We start from the raw sequence: 26461 nt of genomic DNA, 5'->3' as shown, positions 1-26461 counted from the left end.
ACCACATGAATGGCAAAGCATTCAGGTAAGAGATGGAGAAAATCTGAAACAGAGCATGAGAGAAACGTGGAATGAGAGGGGATGGGCGAGGAAAGGGAGGGCCCTCAGCAGATTTGTTCCGAGTGCTAGATGGGGAGAAACCAAGAGCGAGTGAAGCTCTGGGAATCAAGGACAGAAGGGTGCCAATGATGACTGCATGGCTGTGGCAGGCAGGTACTGTGCTAAGTGCTTCATACTCCAGATCCCATTTGACCTTTGTGACAGTTCTGAGAAACAGATATCCAAAGCCCCATCTTAGGAGGATGAGATTTTTACAAGGTGACTTGTCCAGGTTCACGTAGCTAGCAAGGGAAAGGCGAACCCAAATTGCAGCAGGGTCTCTCTCTCTTTACTTCTTCCAACTACATCACATTTCCAAAAGACAAATGATGGCAAATGCCATGCTGGAGCCAGGCAGGAGGAAGACTGAGATAATCCCATTAGCTTTTGTAATTGGGTCACTGGTGACCTCTGAGACAACAATTTCAGTGGAGTGGCGAGAGAAGAAATGAGATGGCTGTAGGTCAAAGGCTAAACAGTGAGCAAATCCATGGAGGTGCAACATTAGATTGATGGTTCTTTCCAGAAATGAGGAGGTGAAAGCCAAAGCCATGAGAGGCATTTATGCTTCCTCAAAGACCCTGGGTGGAAGGAGAAAAAGAGGAGGGGGAGGGTGTGGAGGAGGAGGAGGGAAAGGGCAAGGAAAGGGGAGAGAGAGGAAGAGATAGAGGAAGAAGGAGTGGGGCGGGGGAAGCTTGGGGGAACAGAGGGAAGGGAATGGGGGGAAGGACAAAGGAGAGGGAGAATCTAGTTCGGTCAAGGGAACATTTCAGGGATGATGGGGAGGGTTTTTTCCCTTTTACTTTCCATGTGTGTTTTATTGTTGGGAGATGTTAGATTTCAGAAGAACAAAATGTGACTGTATGATTGTGCCAACTTAAAATGAAGTTCTACTTATATCTGCTAAGAAAATTGAAGCTTGGTGGTGTACTTGGTATTCTAGCGAATCAATCAAAAAGTGTTTAATATTCCCAGGCTCCAAGTATACCATCCTACTGGGTACTGTGAAGAGTTCCTGAAAAAATTTATGTAAAACTATTCATTTCCTCCTAAAAATATTTTTGAATGCCTATCAAAGATGTCTCTGGCCTCAGTTGCTTCAAATCTGGGAGAGGGGAGGAAAGAGCAGAAAACCAATCCAAGAACTGCAATTTGGTGAGAAAATTCACTTCCATAGAAACATGTCAAATGCACTGTGAACACAGCAGGGGAATAGCCTGACCCAGAGAACATCGCAGAGGGGGCGGTTTCTAGTAGAGATTTAAAGGTTAGCACAGGAGTGTTTTCCAGGCAGACCGATGGGCGTATGCCCAGCAGAGGAGTCACATGTGCAAAGGCACTGAGGCATAAAAGGAAGCATGGTGTGTTCTTGGAATTACAGAAAGAACCGTTTGGAGCACAAGGAACGTTCATTGGGGGAGGGGTTAGTGGAAGAGATTGTGTCTACTATAAACCTTTCTTCATTCACCCACATATGGAGCACACTCTATTCTGGGTGCTAGAAAAACAGGGGGTTCAAAAAGGCAAATTTGAGCCTGGGAAGAATTTTTTTTTCCAGTGATCACGATTCCAGAATGCAAGAAAACAGATTTCAAAGTCAGCCGTCACTTGATTTGGTTTTATGGATCAGATAATTCAGGCACGGGGAAGTTATGCAGTTTTACTGAAACCACACACCAAAAAGAAAAGGCTTCAAGATTACAAGGAACTGACCGCAGAGATCAAACAGAACAAGTTGGAAGCTTAGCTCGCTGGGAAGAGGTCTTCCACACTCTAGGAAATGGTTTAAGCGTTAAAGCAACCACGGTAGGCTTAAAGTTTTCGATAGGCTGTCAGGCCATTTCCCTGAAATAGTAGCCACCTTTTACAGAGAAGCAAGCCAGAGAGCCAGGGACAGTTGACTGGTGGGCTGTGTCACTTCTAGTGTTGAGAGATCTCTGATCACTTTAGTACTCAGAGACATGATACGGAAAGCATAAAGGTAAAACCAGACACAGCTGCCTGGTTTGTTCTGATGGGATACCGCAGTACGTTTGCCTAGCACCACGGGGAGACTAGATTTTGTGTAAGCAAAAATAAAATACAAAAATTGTTATGACACCGGAAGAAGCTGAAAATGGCTGGGCTCCATGGAGGGTTTTCACTGGTGGCCCTGGTAAGCTGGCTGGGAACAACCATTCCCACTGCACTGGGACTCATTTCTCTTATGGTGAGCAATGCATGTGCAGGGAGTAATTGTAAATAATTTATTCCTTTACAATGCTGCGCTTGGTGTGAGCTCTTGCCTCAATGAAAGCCACTCTGGCGGATGTCCCCACTTTTTAGGAATAATCTGCTTGCCTCCACCTGGGCTGTACTGAGGACCACTGCACTCACAGTTCTCCTCAGTTCAATGACTGTGTCATACTTTAAACACCCTGAAATCGAGATTTGGGAATTGGTTATGCTAGGTGATCTCTAAATTCTCTATTTAGCTCCCAGAGCCTATGAACCGGAAATATCGACTTTGCTTTAAGCAATCCTGGAGTATGAAAATACCAATTTTAAAAATATATGAGTTTGGAATAATCCTTTATATAATACAAATTATTCATTTTCCAGAAGGGATTTGTTGAAACAGTTTCTTTGCATCTATGGAATTTTTATGGCGTTAATAAACCTGAATCAGGCACACTTTATGAGGAAGCCATCTGCTTTATAACTTAAGAGTGTCGAAGCAGACATGAAACGTGTTGCTGGATGCAGTGACCTTGTTTCCTTGCATTTTCAGGAAAAGAAAGAATTCTGCTGGCTGTGCCCTCAATGGGCCTCCCTGGAAGGGAGCAGGCACCTTCGGAGGACATACTCATTCTGTGTGACAGCTGGAAATTTTTATGAGCAATGGAGTTTCCTCAGGTAATAGAATCACAGACCTGGGAGGAACAGCTATTTAGTCCACTGCTCAATTCTTCTCCCACTGTAGCTCACTTAGGATCACAGCTGAGAAACAGGAGCACTGGGGAGATAAATCTTGGTGCCAAGTCATAAAGTTAACTCCACCTTCTCAACTTCTGGTATTATTTTGGAGGGAGTATTTTGATCTCCTCTCAAAGAATCATTTAACAACAAATTGCAGAGAGGAAGAGTGGGTGTTGTGGTCCTGCAGGTTAACCTGCTGCTTGGGACGCCTATATTCCATATCAGAGGGCTGGCTCGAAGTCTGGCTACTCTGCTCTGATCCAGGTTCCTAATGATGCATCCGGGGAGGCAGCAGATGGTGACTCAGGTGCGTGGGCCCCTGCCACCCACTTGGGAGACCCTGATAGAGTTCTAGGCTCCTGGCTTCAGCCTGGCTCAACCTTAGCTATTGCAGGCATTTGGGGATGAATCAGCAGATGGAAGATCTCTGTTTCTTTGCCATTCAAATAAAATGAAAGAAATAAACAATTTTTTTAAATTTTTTTATTATTTTTTTTGACAGGCAGAGTGGACAGTGAGAGAGAGAGACAGAGAGAAAGGTCTTTCTTTGCCGTTGGTTCACCCCTCAATGGCCGCTGCAGCCAGCGCACTGTGGCTGGTGCACTGGGCTGATCCGAAGCCAGGAAGGAGCCGGGTGCTTCTCCTGGTCTCCCATGCGGGTGCAGGGCCCAAGCTCTTGGGCCATCCTCCACTGCACTCCCGGGCCACAGCAGAGAGCTGGACTGGAAGGGGAACAACCGGGACAGAATCCAGCGCCCCAACCGGGACTAGAACCCGGAGTGCTGGCGCCACAGGCGGAGGATTAGCTTAGTGAGCCGTGGCGCCGGCCAGAAATAAACAAATTTTAAAAATTGCACCAAAGAATCATAACACATTCTGATTTTGTATACACACATTCTGTGTGCATCTCATGCCCTTCTAAGCCCACACAGAAAAGGAGGTTTATTACACACAAATACCTTCCTAGAACTAATCCCAACATAAGAACCATTAGATTTGCACAAAAGATAATGCAACAGTTATTTGTTTTCAGAAAGGTCTTTTTGCTTTATAGGAATAGTATTCCTGGGGCCAGCATTGTGGTGTATTGAGTAAAGCTGCAGCCTGCAATGCTGGCATCCCATAAGGGTACCAATTCAAGACCAGCTGCTTCATTTTCAATCCAGCTCCCTGCTAATGTGGTTGGGAAAGCAGCAGAGGATGGTCCAAGTGTTTGGGCCCCTGCACCCACATGGGAGATCCAGATGAAACTCTGGTATTGGTCTGGCCCAGCTCTGGCCATTGAAGACATTTGGGGAGTGAACTAGGGGATGGAGGATCTCTCTCTCTCTCTCTCTCTCTCTCTCTCTGTCTCTGTCTCTACTTCTCTCTCTGTAACTCTGCATTTCAAATAAATAAATAAATCTGTAAAAAAAAAAAGGAAATATAATTCCTTTATGTGGAAAATTCTAATGTATTTTAAATTTTACTTGACTAGTAACAGTTATCTATAAATGATCAACTTACATAGTCTTACCCTTTTAGTTTAAAGCAAATATATGATAACTAGGACTTAATCCAGTGGAAAATCTGCTCCAATCAGGTATAAATTAGCAATGTTGCTATACCCTAAACATTTTCTTTCTCATTTAGGATTTCTTGAGCCAACCACCTGCACTTTCTTATTTAAACTTCCTAATCCTATGAGTGAAATATCACCCCCTTGTCCCCCACCCCCATTTTACAGACAAGGAAACTGAGACGCACAGAGATAAAGAATTTTAGATGCCAAGATGTGATGCAAAATGAGGTATTCTGAACCCCCAAACAGTGCTTTCTCTATTCTGCAGTCATTCTTTTTTTTTTTTTAAGATTTTATTTATTTATTTATTTGAGAGGCAGAGTTACAGATAGAGAGAAGGAGAGACAGAGACAAAGGTCTTCCATCCACTGGTTCACTCCCCAAATGGCCACAACGGCCGGAGCTGAGCCACTGCAAAGCTAGGAGACAGGCATTTCATCCAGGTCTCCCATGAGGGTACAGGGGCCCAAGCACTTGAGCCATCTTCTACTGCTTTCCCAGGCCATAGCAGTGAGCTGGACCAGAAGTGGAGCAGCCAGGACTAGAACCAAAGCCCAATGGGATGCCAGCGCTGCAGGCGGAGGCTTAGCCAACTATGCCACAGAGCCAGCCCCCTGTCACACTATTTCAACTTTCTATGAAACAGACCTTTTCAGTCTCCATTCACTGGTTCTCCTTGTCATTTTTTATGAAGACTTTTATTTAATTTTGAATTTGACAAATAAATTAATATCAGGGGTTACAACTCAGCAAACTGGTCAGTTTCTATTTGGTCTGTAACTAAAACAAAGTTATCAACGATGTCCCTTGAATTAAAAATATTTTTAATAGAAAAAGTGCTCCCAATATTGAGCAGGACTCCAGAAATACTGGCAAGAAATACTTTTGACGACGCTTCAATCACAGATCCAATTTTGCATTTATCATAATAGTGTAAGTGTAGCTCCGATTCCCGATGTTTACCCAAGTATCTCTAGAACCTCTTACCTGCTAAGATGTCTACCTGCAGATCTGATTGAGTCAGCAGGGTGCTGTGGGACCTGTTGCTTTCAGGCTCCTCTCACTGAGGCTTGCAGACACAAGGCTGCAAGCAAAGACTCCACACACACACGGAGGAGAACACGGTGGCCTCCCTCCGTGCAGCCCAAAACTCTACTAGGTTGGTGAGCTTAAAAGGAGGCTTGCCATCTCCTGCTGCAACAGTTCGGTAAACATTAAAAGTAGTTTCCCTGTGGTTCAAGGTTCTAATTTAGCTTCCACAGGTGGATCGGACTTGTTTCTAGGATGTTGTCAGGCAAGGGCTTACATTTTGCTTGCCAGGGCAAAGTCTCCCTCCTTGAAGGTCTGCTCACATGACATCCTGTGCGAGTTTGCTCCCTAGGCAGGTCCTTGGACCTTGGAACCAGGCATTCGGTTCTATCTCCACCATAATAAACATCTCCCCAGCTTGACACAAGAACAACCAGACAGCGTTCGTTGGTCCCAGGCATCCTTTAGGCAGAGGTCCACTAGGAAACTAAAAATCTAGGCCACTTTCTCTCTATCTCTCTCTTTCTGTAGCCCTGCCTTTCAAATACATAAATCTTTCTTTAAAAAAAATTTTTTTTTAAGATTTATCTATTTTGACAGAGTTACAGAGGGAGACAGAGGGTTCACTCCCCAACTGGCCACAATGGCCAGGGCTAGGCCAGGCCAAAGCCAGGAGCCAGGAACTTCTTCGGGTCTCCTACACAGGTGCAGGGGCCCAAGCAGTTGGGCCATCTTCCACTGCTCTCCCAGGTGCATTAGCGAGGAGCTAGATTGGAAATGGAGCAGCCAGGACTTGAACTGCTGTCCATATCGGATGTTGGCGCTGCAGAGGGAAGCTTAACACACTGTGCTACAGCGGCAGCCCCAATAAAATAAATCTTTTTCCTATTTTTTTAAAGTCCTGATAGCAAGTCCAGTCCTTCTTGTGAAGCTCTACTTGTCCTTTGTGAGGTCTTCCCTTTCTTTTCTCTTTCGGAACATTCTCAATATTCACTATAAAAATAAAATTAAAAAAACCTCAAAGCGGTCTACCCATCGCTCTTTTCAACACACCGTTTCTACCCTGTATCATTATTGATATACATTTTCCACCTCGCCTCTGACAGTAACCACCAAGGGAGGATTTGCATCCCATTCATGGCTGTCATCCTGTTACAGAGTTCACTGAACCGCCTTCACGGTGATGCTAAGTAAATGTTGGAATGAACACAGACAGCAGCAGGAGGCGGGGAGACCTGGGAACAGGGTTGGGAGAGCTGAGGAGGCATCGTGGGCAGTTAGTTTCCCAGCCTCAAGCTCTCCAGGGACTGCTGCTCTACTCCAACATTCATCTGGAGAGAAAAAAAAAGCCATGATCCCCACTTCCCGTGAGCCCCCACGTTCCACTCAACCCCTATTGCACAGGAGGGCTCAGGAGAAGCAACCTGGGAGCAGAGCTCTTTGCTCAGGACATTCTTTTTTTTTTTTTTTTTTTTTTTGGACAGGCAGAGTGGACAGTGAGAGAGAGAGACAGAGAGAAAGGTCTTCCTTTTTTTTTTGCCGTTGGTTCACCCTCCAATGGCCGCCGCGGCCGGCGCACCGCGCTGATCGCTGATCTGAAGGCAGGAGCCAGGTGCTTCTCCTGGTCTCCCACGGGGTACAGGGCCCAAGCACGTGGGCCATCCTCCACTGCACTCCCTGGCCACAGCAGAGAGCTGGCCTGAAAGAGGGGCAACCGGGACAGAATCCGGCGCCCTGACCGGGACTAGAACCCGGTGTGCCAGCGCCGCAGGCAGAGGATTAGCCTATGGAGCTGCGGCGCCGGCCCGACATTCATTCCTGATTAATGTGATGCTCTGGTTTCTTAGGTAATGGCGGTTGCAGAAAGATATTTGGGGGATGATGAAAGGAAAAATAAAAATGCACTTGGAAACAGCTGCTTATCCCTCAACTCTGAAGAAAATATCCAGAGTTGGCGTTTAATAAACTCGCTTTCTCTTATTGGTAAAAGGCCCTCACAGCTTAACCATTCTGGAGGAATGGAATTTCATCCTACTCTGTTCTTCAAAGATTTTGTGGCAAGCAACCTCCCAACTTCCCCTTGGGAAACCCTGACAGACATGAGTTTTGGTGTTGCCCAGCCCAGAAAATAATCAACCTCTTTCCAAAGATGCCTGTCCATGTCTTTCTGTCCAAAGATGCCTGGCCATGCTGCCTGCCAGGCCAACGTTAAAGCATCATTTAGCTCCTCCCAAATGTCTGTGCACTCCACTTGCGTTTCAAAATAGAAAAATACCTTAGAGGAACCAACCTCCGCTTTCTATGGAGAAATCAGGACACTCAGTGCCACATTATGGCTGCATTTGTCACTGTTTACCATGGCACAAAAATGAAGCTAAGCCATTAGTGACAAAGGCGCTGGGTCCTGAAACACAGCGCCAGGTGCTCTGTGTAAGGTACACTTCACTCTTAGGACAGTTTCAGATTTAGAGAAGTTATCATGAACCTGTAAAGCCAGATTGTTCCATTTGTCCTGCTACTGTCTCACTAATGAAGCATGCCTCTCCCATTCTACCCCAGTACTACAGTCATCCTCATTTTTTTTTTCCAGTTTATTGGTCCTAAGTACTTGGAATGGGTAAGTGTTTAGCCCAGATTCCAGGAACAACTGCTTTTTCTCAGAAGAAATATCATAAAGAAGTTATCTACATCATTTCTATGGTGAGGGCAGGAAGATAATTTTATCTAAACAATACTGAAATACATTATAGTAAGACTAGCTGACACTTACTATCAATCAGACATCATCTCAATTCATCCTTAACAAACCCGCTGAGTCAGCTGTTATTCCCATTTTCAAATGAGGACAAATGAGGCAAAACACACAGCTTATCAGCAGCTGGCTGCAGCTCAAACCAGATTAACAGACTTAGACCTGATGATCTCACATGGTTGGATGGTTGGCTAAGTTCCCTCCAGCATGTGGTGATTCTAGGCTTTTTTCTTTTCCTTTCTCTTTCTCTCTCTCTCTCTCTCTCTCTCTTTTTTGGAGAGGCAGAGTTACAGACAGAGGGACCGAGAGAGAGGTCTTCCATCCATTGATTCACTCCCCAAATGGCCACAACAGCTGGAACTTAGCAGGTCCAAAGCCAGGAGACAGGAACTTCTTCTGGGTCTCCCACACGGGTGCAGGGGCCCAAGTATGTGGGCCATCTTCTACTGCTTTCCCAGGCCATAAGCAGAGAGCTGGATCAGAAGAGGAGTAACCGGGACTAGAACCAACACCCGTAAGGGATGCCAGCACCGCAGGTGAAGGCTTAGCCTACTACGCCACAGTGCCAGCTCCAATCCCAGTCTTTAATGTCAGCATCTTGGTCCTGGATTGGTTTGATTTGGTAACTCCGTGGTTCCCCTGCAATGAGAGTAGCTTTACCATGCAATTTCCATTTCTATCGCATTCAATAGAAAGAAAAAGATGGGATGCTGGTCTTCACTGAAGTGAGTGGGTCTTTCTATGCACAATTACAGCTCATACTTGTAAAACAACCACATGAGTTCTTAATACCCATCACATGACTTGTTTAAGGTAAATGCAAATAAGGTGCATGCAGATATATATCCTGGACACCTGAATTCTCAAGGGCAGTAGACACATTTGCATTTCCTTGACATTTATAGCACATTTTCCAATTACAGTAAGCTTATGCTATTCATCTATTCCTTCACTGATGGGACGCAAAGTGAGTAGCGAGGGTTCTATAATTAAAACATCTGAATTCACATCCTGAATCCACTACTTGTCAGCAAATAGCTCTCAATGCCTCAGTTGACCCATGTGAAAACTAGATGGGTAATAACAGTGACTATCTCAAGGATTTGCTGTGAGAGATAAGAAAATACATACCAAGGACTCCAAAGCATTTACGGAAATGCATGTTATGAAAAACTATGTGTGGACTGCAAAAGGTTTTGCATCAAAATAAATTGTCTTTTAATTCCTTTCTCTGCAGACCTTTTGAAGCACTCTTGTACAGCAACAATGTGTGTCAAGTTGCAGGGATACATACTACGCACACTGAAAGATCACTCGGAAGATTATATATATATGTATATGATATAAAGATATATATATATACACACACACATAAACTCTTGTACTCAGTGCCACATAGGCTGCATATATGCCTCACTTACAAAAAAATGATGGATAAAGGCTGAGTTCAGGTTAATAGCTTAAAATACAAGTTTGTTTATTTTAAGTCTCGTGGAGAGAGGGAGAGATGAAAATGTAACAACTGGTGCAATTATGATCATTATCATTATCATTCTCAGCAGTATGAATAGAGCTGTTGGGCTTGTCAGCATCTCAGATTTCTGTACCTGCCTTTTCTAAAGGAACTAGAGAATGCTTCACTGCTCCCTCACAATGGGAGTGGTTTGGCCATTCAATATCTTCTCCATCACACTCAATGGAAGTTAAAAGATGGCAGTTTGGTCTTCTGTTGAAGTGGGTGATCTCTCTGTGCCTTTCATTACAGGAGCAGCAACTAGCAAAGCTAATGCAATGTACTGTAACTAATGCCTCGGAAATGCTCAAAGCACAACCACCCTAATCCACTTTGAAGACTAACCGTATTCGGCATGCTAGGTTTTGTATTAAGCTATATATTACAGCAAAATCAGCTCTACGGGAAAATCTTCTTTGAACCAGAGCTAAACCATTTTTATTTATTTCCAGAACTTCTAAGAGCCTCACACAATACAAACAAACCAACCTCAATACTAAGATACCAATGCAACCTCTAGCTAAGTAAGGGCAGGTATGTGGTTTTTGCACAAAGGCTATGCACAAAGGGTTTACAAAATTTCATGGAAAATGGGTATCATGAAAAAATTTGCAAAGATTTCATTTTTTTTGCAACAAATTAACTTTTCTTTAATTCTGCACACATTTTTGGAAGTACAGGGTGTGTGTGTGTATGTAATATGTTGAACTCCTAAGTTGCATATATGTGCCACAAAATGACAGGGACTATTTTTTTCTCTTTTGTATTTTATTGGACTTTATTAAGGGATAGCTAACAAAAAGCATATATAGTCAAGGCATACAACATTTTGATATATGTACACATAAACACAAGGTGTTTTACAAACAAGTATACTATACCAATCAGATGACATAATGCCCACAGAATGTATATCCCCTTAACCTCCTAGCTCTTAACCCCTTAGCATCTGAAATATGCTGAGTTTCTGGAAGTTCTGGAAGAAACATGGGGGTGATGAGGGCATACTATAAAGGCGTGAGCAGTGGCTATTTATCGAAAAGTATAAAAATTATTTTGTCTCTACCAATAAGTTCAGCCATAGCAATGCACAGTACTGAATATCATTATTCTGTGTGCATATGATAGTTAAGTGCATTTGCAACATGACTGAAATACATGGAGTCATGCCTTGGTACCCATAGAGGATTGGTTCCAGGACATACCCTCTTGGGATACTAACATTTGGGTACACTGAAGACCCCTATATAAAATTTTAATGAGGGGCTAGTGCTGTAGCATAGTTGGTAAAGCTGCCACCTGCAGTGCTGCAACCCAAATAGGCACGAGTTTGAATCCTGGCTGCTCTACTTCTGACCCAGCTCTCTGCTATGGCACAGGGACTATTTTAAAAGGAAACACTAAAGGCAAGCTTCAAAGTTACTGTTTTGCCAGTGAAGCATAATGGCAAAAGTTAGTCCACTAAACACTTGCTAACTGGAAAGCCACTACTAAATCTCTTTAAACTGTACAAAGATATGTAGAAACAAGAAATGGATGGTTTAGTGCAGTATCTGAGAATTTAATGACATATATTCACCCCAACAGAATCCTGGCAGAAGAAATGGTCAGGGAAGTGCACCCCATCCAGACAACAAAGACCTTAACGATAAAAAGAATCTCCACTTGCCCAACACCTAGCCGGTTCTACAGGACACCAACACACAGCTTCATCCCCAGACCTAGCAGGTCCTGGCCTTTCTATGCACTGATTCAGAAGATAGCAGAGGCATCCAGAGGACCCAAACAAGCCTCTGGAACTTCCAATAAATGGGGTGCCCCAATCAGGCATCCTCAGGGGCTTTTCATCCAAACACAATTCTCAAAGACCCTAGCAGGCCATTCTGAGTGAATCTGAGTAAAGATGAACCACTTTTTGAAGGGTGTGCATGCATGGGTAAGAATATCCTTAGAAGGAGAGGCCCAAGTGTAATAAATAATGATAGCCCTATCTCAGAAGGCTGTTGCAAGAATTAAATGAGATACGGTGCAGAGGGTGCCTGGCATCCAGCAGGTGCTCAAAAAACACTAGCAATAATGATGATGATGGTGATGGAGGTAGCAGTGGATTTCGAAGACTTCTGACAGCTCCTTCCAAGCCTGTCAAAGGTCATCCACTGTGCAAGCAATAGTCCCTTGTTTTTATTGGACAACTTTGAAGATGAGCAATCTTCTCAGAATGATCACTTCTCCCTGACATGGTTCTGCAGGCACAGTCCTATCTGGAAACTGGCTACTCATGCTTGTTTGCGCACAAAGGCTACCAAAGACGCAGATGAAGCGTGTGAGTCAGAGAAGGTCAGAGATGTGCCTTTCATCAGGATGCTGGCTGTGTGCGGCCTGTCTTCTTGGAAGCTGGGGTCCGGGACGACCTCTGATGGTTTCTGTCTGCAGGTCTGGCCAGCTCTCCAGGTGAGATCGGATGAGTTGAAGAATCTGAAGGAACCCCATTCATCTGGCACTCTGAAGCTCTTCAGAGAGGAAGCAGAGATGCACCCTGTGTTGTCTCACTGACCCCTTCCCCTTGACTTAATGGAATAATAAAAACGGGCCTTCATTTTGAAAGGAAAACAGTGGGGTGAGGAAATGGTCCCTGAGTTCTTGTGGAAGATTCCCAGGGTTCCCCTTCCCTTACAATTGCATTTCCTGATGTTTGCTGATCAGCTGTCTATTCAGAGTACATTACCCCCAGACTGCCATTAAGGCAATGAAGGAAACGGGAAAGATCAAAGAAAGTAAGTGCCCCTAATCTCTGATGTGCACAGAATATACGTGGTCACATTTCTCAGACATGAAGGGAATGATACAGAGGGAGGCGGGCAGAGAGATTTCTTTCCATTGCTGCCTTGAAAAGAAGCTAATCAGAGGCTGGCCCTGTGACACAGCAGGTAAAGCTGCATGAGTCCCAGCTGCTCCACTTCTGATCCAGCTCCCTGCTAATGTGCTTGGGAAAGCAGCAGAAGATGGCCCAAGTGCTTGGGCCCCCTGCACCCACGTGGGAGACCCAGAAGAAGCTCCTGGCTCCTGGCTTTGGATCAGCTCAGCTCCTGCCATTGTGGCTATTTGGAAAGTGAACCAGCGGATGGAAGACCTCTCTCTCTCTCGCTCTCTCTCTCTAACTCCACCTTTCAAATAAAATAAGATTAATCAGAAGAACAAGAAGAGGAGAAGGAGGAGGAAGAGGAAGAGAAAGAGGAAAAGGAAGAAGAGCAAATCACATGAACCCTACCCTCAAATAAGGCTGGGGCCCAGGACTAGATGAGCTGAGCTCAGGGCAGACAGTGACGGATCAAGGGAGGCTATACTCAAATTCAAGTAGGACTCAGCTCCACAAACAGTACTTATGAGGTAACAGAGTGCCTGTGAGTCTTGGGGCTTCTTAGCTTCAAAAAATCAAGTCAGGCAAGGTTATGGGGAAAACAGTGTTTTGGGGAAGTTCAGCCTTCTACACACAGAGATTTTGGAAGGCAACATGGAAAGATGAGTTAGAACTGTAAAGCTGGGGGACCAGCGCTGTGGTGTAGCAGGTAAAGCCACCGCCTGCAGTGCCAGCATCCCACCTGGGTGCCAGTTCAAGTCCCGGCTGCTCCACTTCCTATTCAGCTCTCTGCTATGGCCTGGGAAAGCAACAGAGGATGGCCCAAGTCCTTGGGCCCCTGCACTCATGTGGGAGACCTGCAAGAAGTGCTCTCTCTCTCCTTCTCTCTCTCCCTCTCTGTCTGTCTCTTTCTCTCTCTCTCTTCCTCTGTAACTCCGCCTTTCAAATAAGTAAATTAATTTAAAAACAAACTGTAAAGCTGGAAACACAGCCAGACCTTACCATCCTGCTCCTAAGGAGGGCTGTGGTTTGCAGGAGCAGGGGCTTTGGAGGGAGGCAGATCCTGGCTCTGCACTCAGGACCAGGTATCAGCCAAACAACTTACTCTCTTTGTGTGCAGAAGAGGAAACCTAACATGCACTTCACGAGCTGAGAAATTAATCAATACCCTCCAAGTGAAATAGCCGTAGTAGGCACTTGATTGCTGTAGTTCTTCCTTCACAGCAATTATTCTCTCTTGCATTATGCAAGAGAGAATGTTTAACAGTGAAAAGCCATCAACAAACAAAACAGCAAACTTCAAAATGATTAGAGAAATCGCGGTATTTCCACTCAAAGGAGAAATGCAACTAATTAAAAGTATAACACATTCACTCTATATTTAAATAGTTTCAGGTTACTTTTGCATACATTTGCTGGAAGTTAGAACAAAATTAAATATATACTTACTTGTGTTGATATTGTATATCTGTGTATACAACAAACATATATAACATGTGTACATACACCTATATATAGCAAATAATGTTTTACATTATATAAAGTAGTATAGATTTCACTTGTTCATAATGATTAATTGTTTTAAAAGGGGCCAGCGCTATGGCATAGTAGGTTAAGCCTCCGCCTGTAGTGCTAGCATCCCATATGGGTATCAGTTCAAGTCCCAGCTGCTCCAGTTCCAATCTAGCTCCCTGCTAATGGCTTGGGAAAGCAGTGGAAGATGGCCCAAGTGCTTGGGCCCCTGCACCCATGTGGGAAACTTGAAGAAGTTCCTGGCTTCTGGCTTTGGATCACCCTAGCTCTGGCCATTGCAACCATTTGAGGAGTGAACCAGCAGATGAAAGATCTCTGTCTTTCCCCCTCTCTCTCTCTAACTCTGCCTCTCAAATAAATCTTAAAAAGATTAGCCTAAAAATGACTAAATTAAACCATTACTTAATTGAAAATGAGAAAAAAACTTTGGGATGAGGATGTACAAATGACCCCAGGGTATTTCTGATCTCTCTAGGAATATAATTTAAACCTCTAACACCAAGCCCACACTTGCCACAACAAACCTAATAGCAGATCAGTGCAAGAGTGGACATGATTTCTAGAGATCCACCTATCAAGATTGCTCTAAGTCATCATCTTCCCATTTATTACATTATGAGATGTCTGTTGCAGAAATGTATTACACCCTCCATCACATGCACTATACTATGTGATAAATCTGTCACTGTTGGACCTTGAATGAACACATAACCTATTTAAGAAGAGAAACTATTCAGATATTTCAACATAAGGCCGTGGGAAATGGCCTAAGAGGTACACAAGGCACTCTCGGTGTTCTGTCATTTTTTAATAAGCCACATGTGGGCAGAGATGGAAATGTGTCTTACAAGCAATGAAACGGCACGAGGGGTACCCGAGCTCACATTTTCTCACCACACATGCTCACCTTTCTTCGTTTTATCACAGCCTCTCCCTAAACAGAGGATCTGGACAATTCCGTGCCCAGCATCTTCCTGCTAGGCCTGCTTGGCCCTTCCTCACTCCCCGTGTAAACTGTCAAGAGGAGGAGGTGTTGGGGGCTGCGGACTGCACTGCCAGGGGGAGCAGGGCTCCTGTCCCCAGAGAACTGTGACTCTGCTGCAAACTTCACCTCCTGGCAGCATCAGAGCCACAGAGGGAGCACCTGAGGGACACCTGGGCACGGCTGATTTTGCTCCAAAATGTCTGTTTTTCCTCTGCCTCAGTAGGGGGTTGGGGCAAAGAAGCTTTCTCCTGCGCAGACCCCATGTCCCCTTGCTTTCACCGCATTCTTTTTTTTTTTTTTTTTCGACAGGCAAAGTTAGACAGTGAGAGAGAGAGACAGAGAGAAAGGTCTTCCTTCTGTTGGTTCACCCCCCAAATGGCCGCTACGGCCGGCGCACTGCGCCAATCCGAAGCCAGGAGCCAGGAGCCAGGTGCTTCTTCCTGATCTCTCATGTGGGTGCAGGGCCCAAGCACTTGGGCCATCCTCCACTGCCCTCCCGGGCCACAGCAGAGAGCTGGCCTGGAAGAGGGGCAACCGGGAGAGAATCCGGCGCCCCGACCGGGACTAGAACCTGGGGTGCCAGTGCTGCAGGCAGAGGATTAGCCTAGTGAGCCACGGCGCCGGCCTCACCGCATTCGGATGCACCCACTCACTCCCCTTTTCCTCCTCCATTTCTTCATATTCTCTTCTCAGTAATGTTTTCCCCACCTTCCTTTTTCCCTTGGCTTTTTCTCCTCTATAAATTCCTTTCTTCCTTGTCCCTGAACCTGCTGTCCCGAGGATCTGGTCCCTCATCTTGTAACTGTAACCCCGCCAGCCTCCCAGCCAGCTGGTCTCGCCAGGTGGATCAGAATCAGCCCTGTTTGGTGTGGAGCGGAGGAAGGAAAGGCTATGGAGTAGGAATGCACGTGCCTAACATCTCATCTTGTGACTCAACAATTCCAACTCCAGCACAAATGGATTGGAACTCAGCATGGGTAAGTCGCAGACTGATTCTTGGCCACTAAAATAAACTATGAAGACAGCATTCACTGCCTGAGGTGCAAGAACATGTACCCATTGTAAAGCTCTCGCTCATGACTGTGACGTGAGATAAGTAGGCAGGAAGTTAAAGCTGGGACTCGTGTATTCCTGCAAAATGGCGCTGTCTCTTTAACTGCTTGATATGCCCACCTTCCCAGGATGCTCCTGTCACATGCGGGAACAAGGTGCCTGCTGAGATCCTATCCCATTTGCAGATCCAATTGGAGTACTACCCCCCTATACTAGAGGTAGCAGGGTTAGAGAGTCCTGACTTCTGCCACGCACCTGCTTAGACGTACCCCTTTTTTCTACTCTCTTTTCATCATTGGCTTTGCCTAGAGGCACTGCTCCCATGTTTGCTCTTTCCACCGAGAACATTCTTGGACTTACTGCTCTCATGTGCTTTCTTCCACCTCAGAGCTCTCACGGACATTCCCAATTATACGTACCATTTTCGGTTCTTTTCTCTCTCGTTTATGGGCAATTCTTTGGCCCACTCATGCTTGGTATTTCTCTGTGTGAGGCAGCCCACACTCATACATGAATGTATGTTTATTTCCTCTTTGCCAAATAAACTCTGTTCCTATTTGCACATGGTACCAGTCTCTGCTTAGTATTTCTATCTCTACAGGAGATAAGAACCTGGGTCAAAAAATGAATATATTCATTGCCCACATCATTTGCACACAGTGGGTTTTATTATTGTGGCTAGTTTGTTTTTCTGTGAATGACATTTTCAGGCACCGAAGTAACTTTGGAAGCAGAAATAGGCCTCATTTCTCACAGGTGAGGCTTGTGGGAAGCCAGGCTAACTGCAGGGCCTCTTAGATGTCTGCCAGCAGGTAATTAGGCCATGTCAGGGTGACTGGGCACCACGCGGCCCAACAGCGTGCACATTTCAAAAACCAGATTCGAACAGTTGACAAAAACAATCCCATCCTCAGAAACTCCTGTCCAGCTGTCAGTCAAGGCAGAGCAGGCAAGAGAGAGAAAACCAGAAGTGTTCCAGCTGAGAGAGCTAAGTGCTCACCAGTGTCGGGGGAGCAAGAACGGGGCATTTCAGGATCAGATGAAACAACTGAGGCGTAGCCACCAAAATCAAACCCCACATCTACACACAGAGCCCTCTGGGAATGAAAGGCGACCGCACATACTAACGGTATGGTTTCCGCACCACCCCAACGAGGGGGGCAGCAGAGATGTGATGGGAGAAAGCAGCATCAGAGAAAGCATGCAACTGGCTTGAGTCCCATAAGTCAGAGGCAAAGGCAGGATTTGCAGCCAGGTGTGCCCTTCCCACATCACCATAATTATGGAAAGCACTTGCCCAGCAGTTCTGTGGAAAGCAATGACAGAGTTGTGCACTCAGATCGTCTTAATATCAGTTCAAAGGTCTTTTTCCTACCTAGTAAAAATGCCTAGGTAACCAAACTGTGTAATCACATTTCTTTCCCTCTGGCTCTGGGTAAAGATTGCTCTAATCAGTGCTGCCTCTGGGCACATACCAATAAAATCAAAGAGGGTAAGCGTTACAGAACAGCTCAGTCTTTGTCTATTACGTTGTCTTCTGAAACAGTCAATACTGCACATTATCTGGAGAGAAGAAGCTTTCTACTTTCAGCTGCAGGGGACTTTTGTCTTCAGATGTTTAGCTTAGGGAAATCCAAGAAGTTAAACTTGGACAGGCTGGGTGAGCATTAGTGTTAAGAGGCATGAATTCCTGCTCAACATAATTTAGAAAAAAATCCAAATCCTCCTACCAGAGTCCGTGAACAGCTCGGTGGATTCCACTTATTTCTCAGTGCTCACTACCCTCAGTGCCTCAGCTCACAGGCAGGTCTGCCACACTTCTGCAGTCCTCCCCATGGAAGGCTAAGGGCTTCAGGACGGGAGGAGCGGGTCCCCGTTTTTTTCCTTGGGCCATTCTGTTTTCTTAGAAAGCACTGAGCTGGAACATGCCATTCATTTTCACGCTCAACTCATCCAAGTCACTGAAAAATAAAACAATTCTGATCCCTCGGTTGGACAATTATTCACTTCTGAGTTCCAATACTAATTTTAACATAACCTGGATTTTATGTCTACACAAAGATCTCCCACCCTCTCAACCATGCAAATAAACAACCAGTTGTAAAAACACAACACAGCAGGCAGCAATAGCCCATCTGGTTTTCGGCACCAGTACAGTGGCCCACATGGTAATTCCCTTCCGTTTCACTGCGTTTTCTATTGGATGACATTCTGAGAGCAGCTGCGAAAACTTGGGTCCAGAAAGGCTAAATTACACGGCAGAAGGTGTCTCCAGGCTCAGGAGTCACTGCAGGCCACACAGTCAGCCCTGCACTGGCGTTCCAAGTTCACCTACACGTTCCAGAGCCTATTCACAGAGAGATACAATCTCTCACTCGAAACGATCACGATTCTGATCGTAACCCTTTGAGCCTTCACCTTCACAGCACCACCACGAGGGATTCAGGACCATGTGGAACCAGGGTCATTTGCAGAACCTAGTTCATAAATGGCACTCTACTTGTGTAGTTAATTCTGGGAGATGAGCAAGATGAGCCCAATGCCATCAATTTACTTTTTGCTCTGGCATTCTGGGACTCTGATTCAGCCCAGCACGTTTGAAAAGGTCACTAAATCCAGCCTGTATAATAAAACCGTTGCCCGCAGGCATGGCAAGTCTACCTGGTGCTGTGCAACAACAGGTTCTTAATGCCCTCTGGTGGCCAGGAAGATTTCAGAGGCCAAAGTTCCCAGAGCCCGCCTACTGCTTCTGACTAAAGCAGCCAGGAGGCCAAGAGAGCGGCCGGCCGTTTCATGGGACACATCTCTTCCTCTAAGCAAGACAATGCTTGGTCGGTGGGCCAGAAAGACGCCACCTCATTCCCATGATCCTCATCCTCTTCCCGACAGCAGATGACTACGGCATGAACCTGAAATCAAACCTTTTCAAGTGAATTGTCACTCAGCGAGTGGTCTGTGGCTTCAAGAATGCTTCAAAGAGTTGGGGGTGGGGGGAAGAAAGGCCATTCAAGGAAAATAAACATTTGCGGCATTTGTGGTCTTGAATGTTCAGATTTCTTTTTTCTGGGTTTTTCAGTTAGGTGACCCTGCTGAGCATAAAGAAGCTCAAATCATCAGAAGAACTTTCAAACCTTGAATTGCTAAGATCCCTGGATTACGCCCCCACTTGCTAGAAAGATAAACTGAGGATCTGAACCAATTTTGGGAACATGCTAACTATTCTCTCAAGCCCACAGGTTTCTATTTTTATTTTGTTTTAAATGTGTGGCAAATTTTTTTAGACTAAATCATAATAGGCAGGAATGTTTGTGTGTCGTCCCATTGTTGACTCTAAAGCACCTGGAACAGTGTATGGCACACCAATACATCCTCAGGGAATGAATGAATGAATGAGAGGAAGCGCCACTTTTGAGTAGAAATTATTGCACACTGTACCAGTCTTTTTCACTTGGAGGGGATGTCATTTCCTCCCTTTGGGATCCTTTTTTTTAAGATGAATTCTCATTTATAACAAAAAGCACAGAATTTGGGGCTGAGTGTTGTGGTACAGTTGGTTAAGCTGCCACCTGCAACACCACCATCCCATACGAGCACCTGTTCCAAGTCCTCACTGCTCCAGTTTCGATCCAACTCCCTGCTAAAGCACCCGGGAAAGCAGCTCCTGTCGTCCACGTGGAAGACCCAGATGGAGTTCCTGTTCCTGGCTTTGGCCTGGCCCAACCCTGATTGTTACAGCCATTCGGGAAGTGAATCAGTGGACGGAGAATCTCTCTCTCCTTCTTCTTCTTCTTCTTTTCTCTCTCTCTCTCTCTCCCTCTCTCTCCTTCTCTCTCCCTCTCTCCCTGTAATTATGCCTTTCAAATAAAGAAATAAATCTTTCTGGAAAAAAAGTACAGACTTTGAGGGCTGTAAGAAATTATCAGTCTGATCTTTCCAATGGTTTCATCCATTCACTCCACAGATGAGGCAAATGAAGCTGAGAGAGATGAACACATACAACAGGTCCCACAGCTACTTCATGGCAAAGCCCGCAGTGACTCAAGTTCTCTCTCCTGGCACTAGCTAAAGGAGCGGTGGTGCTCCAAGTTTCTGCCTGTGACTCAGTACAGTGTACACGCACAGGTGCACACATACACAACACTAAAGAGTTTACCGAGGCAACACTCTCATGTAATCCACTCTGGACTCTTATGCATTCTACTCTGTTTCGTTTTTCATAATGTTCTGGTCAAAACTCACTGAATTTATTTTATAACCTGAAATTTATAAAAACAAAGCCACTCCACCACAGCATCTTGCCTCTGCTACAGCCTCTCCACTCGTACCAGGCTAACGTCTTGCAGAATCTTCTGCCAACAAAAAGACCTAGGGGTGATCAGCTTCTTGGAACTCTCAGCCAAGACAGATCCCAATTTCCTGACCTGGTACAGGCAGTATCTCCCACTGTCAAGTTCCTCTTGGTTCCGGGAGTCTGGTCCAAGCAGCCCTCCTTTCCAGCCAGGGTAACCACAACAGCGCGTTGTGGTTACCACAGTCAGCAGCCGCAGCAGCAGCCTCGTCCTGTCCTTCCTGGCTCTCTAACACACAAGGCAGCAGAGATTTGCATCCCCACATAAAACACATGTCGTTGTCTCCCACCAACTGCTCTCTGCTGCTGTCACTCTTCCCCTCCTGCCCTGGGAGCCCCAAAGAGGGGAGAATGGTGGCAGCTGGAAGCAGAGAAGGGTCAGAGCAGGACAAGTAGACGGGTCTCAGGTCATCAGCTACATAAGGGAGTGTGAACAGATGGACTGCTGGACAGTATCACGGTGACAGGCAGCCTCCTCCCACCCCCAACACACACACACACACACACACACAGGGCTACAATATACTCTTCCTTCTTGTCTTAACCCATGTGATCACTTCTGCACCAACTCATCTCCTAACCTCCCTGACCTCTCCTGTCCGATCTGTTCCCTCTCTATCTTGCGCTGAGGCAGCACAGTGGGGAGGCAGCTTCTTGGCCACTTCTCCTACAACTGACAGGTTGGAACTTTCTACCCTGACTTCCCATTTTCCTGCTGTGAATCAGCAAGACAGGATTTGGCAAGGGGGTGCTTGGCGGGAGCCAGAGCTGAAGACCTCCCCACAGCAAGCTGGGCACATTCCCACGACTCTGTGACAGACAGAATCTCCAGGGTTGGCAACTCACCCCCTCCCAGGAGCAGTGCAAACACCACAGGCTGCCTCCCTCCCCCACCACCAAGTCCCAGCCTGACCACAAGGCTGAGTAGCCATGGCCAGGAGCCAGGAGGACAGGTGGGAAATGCCTTGAACACTGATTGTCCATTTTGGATTTTCTCCCATGCAGTTTTTGAGATTAGAGTTCCGGGTCTGGAGTTCTGTTTATGAAAGGTGAAGATCAGAAGGAATCTGGGAGGTGGGAGAGTACCTAAACCTACTCTGCCACTGTGTGATCTTGGGTCACTTAACCTCTCTGCTTCTGTTACCTCGCTTTCAAAATGGGAGCCTAGTTTTAAAACACAACAACGGGAGCGATTGAAGAAGGCCAAAGACAGAAACCCAGTGTTTGCCTCCTGCTCCATGGAGAAGACTCAAAGCAGGTGCGGCTCTAGGTGAGTGCCGAGGAAGAGCACATGAGCACAAGGGAGCCCTGGGAACACAGTAGAACACAGAGACCAAGCACGCAGCACAGAGAGGAGCGAGGCCAAACAAGGGAGGCATCTCAATATCCAGCCCCAAGCCCAGGGCACCCTCTGTTGCAGGACACCAGGTGGGTGGAAGACGTTCAGCGGAGCCCAGAATCTGCAGAAGCACCTTACACCCGAGAAGCCCTGCGCAGAAAGGAACCCAAGGTGCACTCCCTGGGAAGCTCACGCTGCCCCATCCTCCCAGCACTCAGAGCTAGGGCCATGGTAGGGTGGTGCCATCTTCTGAGGGAAGTCACTGTCACAACCCAGTGTGTGCTGGGACACAGAAGCCCTGCGGGGCGGCCCCGTGGGCACTCCTGCAGTCTAGCAAGGAAGACAACCCCACCTGTCCAAATGGGCCCAACACAGCAATGGCTACCCCACACAATGCTCTGCAACTCAGGAGACAGTGGGAGCAAGGGAGCTGAGCTATCCAGTACCTAGGACTCAGGAAGTAGGGGGCCTACCCTGTCAGACTTGGGGATCACCCTGCTCCCCAAAGCCTCCCCTCCCCCAACCACTGGAGCCATCGCTGGCTGCTGCTGGAAGTGGCACACTGGGACTGAGTGCCCCCACGCAGTCTGAGCTCCCGGTGTACCTGGGTCACTGCAGTAGGGTCTCAGTGCACAACCACAACAGGGAGTGTGCACAAGCTCCAGACAGTGCATATGTCTGGAAGGTCGAACATACCCAGGACTGCGTTCACTCCGAACAGGGAACCAGGCTGCTCCCAACACCAGCACAAAGACCTGCAGATTAAGCTCCAGGCACTTCAGCCAGCTCCAGCCCCTCCCACTGACAGTAGCCAGAGTTTGTGTGTCACACTCATCTCAGGAACTCCATGCTTATTGCAGCACAATTCACAACAGCAAAGATATGGACTCAACCTAGTTGACCATCAACTGATGACTAGGGTGGGGAGGGGGCAGGGGAGGTACTGGCGCTGTGGCGTAGCAGGTAAAGCTGCTGCCTGCAGTGCCAGCATCCCCTATGGGCGCCTATTCGAGTCCCGGCTGTTCCACTTCCGATCCAGCTCTCTGCTATGGCCTAGGAAAGCAGCAGAAGATGATCCAGCTCCTTGGGCCCCTGCACCCGCATGGGAGACTCGGAGAAAGCTCCTGGCTCCTGGCTTTGGATCAGCTCAGCTCCAGCAGTTGCAGCCTTTTGGGGAGTGAACCTGTGGATGGAAGACCTCTCTCTCTCTCTCTCTCTCACTCTGCCTGTGCCTCTCTGTAACTCTGCCTTTCTAATAAATAAATAAATAAATAAATCGTAAAAAGAAAATGCAGTACATATATTTAATGGAATATTACATAAAAAAGAATGAAATTCTGGCACGTGTAACAAAATGGATGGGACTAGAGATCATTATGCTATGAAATAAGCCAGACACAGAAAGACAGATTCCACATGTTTCCTCTCATATGTTAATACATGTGTACATACATACACACACATATATAGTACAAAAATGTGTAGTTGCCATATTATTTGATATATTTTTTTATTTTTATTTTTTTTTAAAGACAGAGTTACAGAGAGAGGTAGAGACAGAGAGAGAGAGAGGTCTTCCATCCGCCTGTTAACTCTCCAATTGGCCGCAACGGCTGGAGCTGTGCTTATCTGAAGCCAGGAGCCAGGAGCTTCTTCCAGGTCTCCTACATGGCAGCAGAGACCCAAGGACCTGGGCCTTCTTCTACTGCTATCCCAGGCCACAGCAGAGAGCTGGATTGGAAGAGGAGCAGCCGGGACTAGAACCAGTGCCCATATGGGATGCTGGCGCTTCAGGCCAGAGCTTTAACCCTGTGCACCATAGCACTGGCCCCATATATTTATTTATAAACACTGTCCTCACTGAATTATGCACCATACTTAATAATATACTCTTTTTTTTTTTTTTTTTGACAGGCAGAGTGGACAGTGAGAGAGAGAGACAGAGAGAAAGGTCTTCCTTTGCCGTTGGTTCACCCTCCAATGGCCGCCGCGGCTGGCGCACTGTGGCCGGCGCACCGCGCTGATCCAATGGCAGGAGCCAGGTACTTCTCCTGGTCTCCCATATGGGGTGCAGGGCCCAAGCACTTGGGCCATCCTCCACTGCACTCCTGGGCCATAGCAGAGAGCTGGCCTGGAAGAGGGGCAACCGGGACAGAATCCAGCGCCCCGACCGGGACTAGAACCCGGTGTGCCGGCGCCACTAGGTGGAGAATTAGCCTATTGAGCCGTGGCGCCGGCCAATAATATACTCTTATTTTCTCACTTTATGATCCTTGCATGACTCCCATGTTATATCTTAATTTATATCTGCTTTCAAGAAAAATGTTTGTATGTGTGTATAATATTTATATATGAAGTAAATATGATAAAATGTTAAAAACTGTCTAATATGTGTGTGCTCATTGAACTCTTCTTTATACTTTTCTGTATTATTTGATATATGTTAAAATAAAAATTTTTTAAAATTTTAAAGCCCATCCCCCAAATACCCCAAATGAAGAAACTAAATTCAGAAAAACACATACAGTAGACTGCATAATTTGTCCCAAATTCTTCATCCCTCCCTACTTGTGCTTCCTTCCTACCACAGGTAGAGTTATCTGCCCAGGCCCTTGACTCTGGACTCAGCTATCTGACTTGCTCCCCCATGAGATTCACCTTCAGTGGTATTTTCTTTTTTTTTTTTTTTTTTGACAGACAGAGTGGACAGTGAGAGAGAGAGACAGAGAGAAAGGTCTTCCTTTGCCGTTGGTTCACCCTCCAATGGCCGCCGCGGCCGGCGCGCTGCGGCCGGCGCACCGCACTGATCCGATGGCAGGAGCCAGGAGCCAGGTGCTTTTCCTGGTCTCCCATGGGGTGCAGGGCCCAAGCACCTGGGCCATCCTCCACTGCACTCCCTGGCCACAGCAGAGGGCTGGCCTGGAAGAGGGGCAACCGGGACAGAATCCGGCGCCCCGACCGGGACTAGAACCCGGTGTGCCGGCGCCGCTAGGCGGAGGATTAGCCTAGTGAGCCGCGGCGCCGGCCCTTCAGTGGTATTTTCAATAGTTCAGGGTTGGGGCCAGCGCTGTGGCACAGCAGGTTAAAGCCCTGTCCTGAAGCGCCAGCATCCCATATGGGCGTTGGTTCGAATCCCAGCTGTTCCTCTTCTGATCCAGCTCTCTGCTGTGGCCTGGGAAAGCAGTAGAAGATGGCCCAAGTCCTTGGGCCCCTGCACCCATGTGGGAGACCTGGAAGAAGCTCCTGGCTCCTGGTCTGGATAGGCTCAGCTCTGGCTGTTGCGGCCATCAGGGGAGAGAACCAGCAGATGGAAGACCTCTCTCTCTGTCTCTACCTCTCTCTGTAACTCTATCTTTCAAATAAATTAAATAAATCTTAAAAAAAAAAATAGTTCAGGGAACTGATTATCTTGAGAACTCTCAAACAAAGAAAATGAGCCATGCCTTTATCTTTGCTTTCCTGTATCATCTTCAACACAAGATGATCAAATATTTGTGGAAGGGAAGCACCTCCTCTTAAAAGTATGACAACAAATAAATGAAAAAGAAACACTGGAAAGTCACCATTTTGTGACATCCAGTGAAGTGGCAAATCTAGACACTGACAACAAATGACTCCTCACATCACAGAGAGAGACAACCAGACATTATGTGCTTCCTGGGGAGAGAACATAATGCCACCCACAATCGTGCCAGTCAAATCAAACTTCTGGATTCACCAGTCAACTTGCAGGAGAAAAAGGGAAAAGAGAACACACTGAACTGCCCTCCACGCATGTAATGAGCAAAATCCGAAGTCTGAGAAGGTCTGCAGGTCAACACCCTGGGTGCTGCAAGCAATAAAGTTTAACAAAGAAAAAGGGATGCAAGCAGGACATGCAGAGATGAGATTTACAGGACACATTGATTTTGTTAAACGGGGAGAACTACACTAGGTTGCCAAGAGTCCCAGCTGGATGATAAAAGTAAGGAAACTTAAGGAAATGATCGCTCCAAGAGTCAGGAGAGCGTTACTTCTGGGGAGGGGAGAGTCTGAGGTTGGAGCAGGTGCACCAAGAGGCTTCTGAGGCACCGACAGAGCTCTGTTCCATGTCTATCATTTCCTGTATCTGTGTTTTGGCTTATAACAAGATGTTTTTAAATGAGAGAATAATCACCTTATTTTTTTCTCTTCGAGCTAGAACATTGGGATTCTGGGATTCTAAATTTGGAAAGCTCCTGGGGCTGTAATCCCGAGATCAACCACAGACAACCAGGAGGTAGGAGAGCAGGAAGGTCATGACATCCTGGGTGTAGACCTAGGCAGACTCGGCCTTCAGTCCTGGCTCTGCTACCTACTTGGCTGTGATATTGGAAAACTCATCTAACTCTTTTCAGCCCGTTTTCCCCATCTACTAAGTGGAAATAATAACAGTTCCTTTTTTGTGGTGGTGGA

The 26461-nt window shown here is 46.4% G+C and overlaps 1 protein-coding gene and 1 long non-coding RNA gene across 2 annotated transcripts in view; one reads left to right on the top strand and one right to left on the bottom strand.

Annotated features, from left to right (window-relative positions):
- The window catches only part of GRAMD1B (GRAM domain containing 1B), a 272813-nt gene that overhangs the window by 200272 nt on the left and 46080 nt on the right, over window positions 1–26461 (bottom strand). The window lies entirely within an intron of this gene.
- Window positions 753–12522, top strand: LOC138843496 (uncharacterized). The gene is made up of 2 exons (XR_011378261.1): window positions 753–2994; window positions 12346–12522. It is a non-coding gene; the product is annotated as an uncharacterized lncRNA (long non-coding RNA).

The sequence above is a fragment of the Oryctolagus cuniculus genome, chromosome 1 (genome assembly GCF_964237555.1).
Source record: "Oryctolagus cuniculus chromosome 1, mOryCun1.1, whole genome shotgun sequence".
Taxonomy (NCBI): Eukaryota; Metazoa; Chordata; class Mammalia; order Lagomorpha; family Leporidae; genus Oryctolagus; species Oryctolagus cuniculus.
This window is presented reverse-complemented; position numbering and strand designations above follow the sequence as displayed.